Raw genomic sequence first — 2,392 nt, forward strand, 5'->3', positions numbered from 1 at the left:
CTCTCCTCTCTTCGCATATACTTTCTGAGCCTCTTTTACCGGTAATAAATCTTCTATTGTTTTAGTTTTCCATGTGTCTAATTTCTGCATTTTTACCCTAATACCTTCCCATGCTTTCCTTACACATTGATATTTCAAAATCATTTGATGTCCTGGATTACCAGGATCCAAATGTTCATACTTTTAAAGTTGGCTTTTTAATCTTTCTAACCATTCGGTTGGTGTTTCCTTCTTTCCTTGTTCTAATCACAGTGCCTTCTGAGTGTTCCCCCCCCTTGGAGAGGGGTTTTCCCCTCTCTTGTCACCTTCCAAACTATAGGAACCTTAAGAAATACATAGCTTCCTACTTAACTCTTTCACACAAAATAGCAGATCAGAGTTCTCGCCTTTCATACTGGCCAGGCATAAAACTTCACACAGCTCCTTTCTTTTTCTCTCTCTCCCTCTCTTCCATCTGATTATTTCCATTCTTTTAACAGCTTCTATTGTCCTTCTAATTACTAAGAAACTAGCCTTCTTCACCCTTTCTTGCATTTACACCACACACAAAAAAATTCCAAGTGCTTCACCCCAGGCAAAACAATCATTCTTATTTTCAAGGAGCTTTTTTCAAAGCCAATGAGCTCTATTTCCCAAATTTCCTTTTGGAATAAGACCTTGTTGTTTTTGTATATTACTGTTAGAGGGTCTCTCCCTCCCCTCCCCCAGGTCTTTAGAAATGAGTCAATGCAAACATACAAACATACAGACCATTAAACATCATTTCCACTTTAAATTTCCACTTTTACTCTTTGGGGGCAACTTGTAGCTTGTTCTCCAGGCAGTGGGGAAATGCAAGGAGCGTTTCTGATAGACCTTAACCACTGCCTATCCATTCCCCACCGCTCTAAGCCAAGCTGAGAAGCCCAATTTAATTTATTGGCTGGCCAAACATGTACTTAGGCCAGGTATAACAAATGCTTTGTTTAAAGCATTGACTTAAAATACTTCAACATTCTCCCTAAGGGATTCCCATCTCCCTAAGGGGATTCATTCCAGAATGTAAATACCTTTCCTCTTTTTCCTTATTGGCCGGCACACTGGCCGGGGAGGCGTCCCTCCTCTTCAAACTCTTATTGCTATGGATACCCCTCTGATATATAGATACCCCTCTGGTAATATAGATACCCCTCTGGTATCTTACCTGTCAAGCTGAGTTGAAGTCCTTCCTTAAGTCGGCCAACTTTCCCTTAGGTTTTCACTGGGTCCTGGCTTTTTGTCTCGGGATTTCCAATTCCTCCTTGTTTGAGCAGGGGCAATCCGACCTTTAGGGCTGGGAAAAACTTACCCAGGTGCGCACTCCCCTTTCGAATATCCCCAGCTGCCAAAGATGGAACGGATGCAAATCCCAGAGGAGCCCCCAAGGCTGTTATGTGCTCCTGGCTACTTTCCTTCGTGACCAGAGGCAAGCTCGCCTGACCAATAACCAGCCAAGACACAGTGAAGGCCTTTTGTTTCATTTATTGCAATAAGCGAGGAGAGAAGCTATCAAAGCTTGGTTCTCTCCAAAGTTTTAACCCAAAATATCTCCTTCTTTTATTCATCCCTATCACCGGCCGCTACAGCCCTCCTCTTTCCCCATTGGCTGAGGTACTATGAGGTTACACTCTTTCCGTCCGCCTATACACATTTCCTGATAACTTATTAAATCATATTCACATATACAATAAGAATAAGAAAAAATAGACATTTAAATTATTTTAAACTCAGTAGATATTTATGTCCCCATTTTAAACAATAAGTTCTTTTCCTGCTTTTCAATTCAGTGTGCCTTTTCTCTTATCTTATTCAGCTTATTTTCCTATTCTCCTATTCTCTGTCTTTCCTGGCTAGCCATTTCCTATATATTTTTATGGCTTCTCTTCTTCCTTTCTCAGACCCAGCTATTTTTGCCTCTATGGTTTATCTTACTTCCTTTATGTTATCTCTTCCTGACTCTCACCATTTGTATTTTAACTGACTCTGAAGATTTATCATATTGATGCATATTTATCAACCATGAGATAACATTTTGACAAATTATACAGAGATCTGTATGCTAGCTTTAAAACTCCTTAAATATTAGCATTGAGGCAAAATAAACTCTTGATTCCTTTTAGTGTGGTGTAGGTACATGGGTAGGTAGGTAGGTAGGTAGGTAGTAAGGAAGGAAGGAAGGAAGGAAGGAAGGAAGGAAGGAAGGAAGGAAGGAAGGAAGGAAGGAAGGAAGGAAGGAAGGAAGGATTTTAATCATCTGTGTATATAATTGTTTACAATGGTTTATTTTCTTTTATTAATGCCTGTAATAAGAAGGTTGGGACAGTTAACCTTAAAAAAGAGATGGGAGATGGGAAAAATAAATAGGGAATGCAAA

The sequence above is a fragment of the Protobothrops mucrosquamatus genome, unplaced genomic scaffold (assembly GCF_001527695.2).
Source record: "Protobothrops mucrosquamatus isolate PMUCROS unplaced genomic scaffold, P.Mucros_1.0 scaffold2729, whole genome shotgun sequence".
Classification (NCBI taxonomy): domain Eukaryota; kingdom Metazoa; phylum Chordata; class Lepidosauria; order Squamata; family Viperidae; genus Protobothrops; species Protobothrops mucrosquamatus.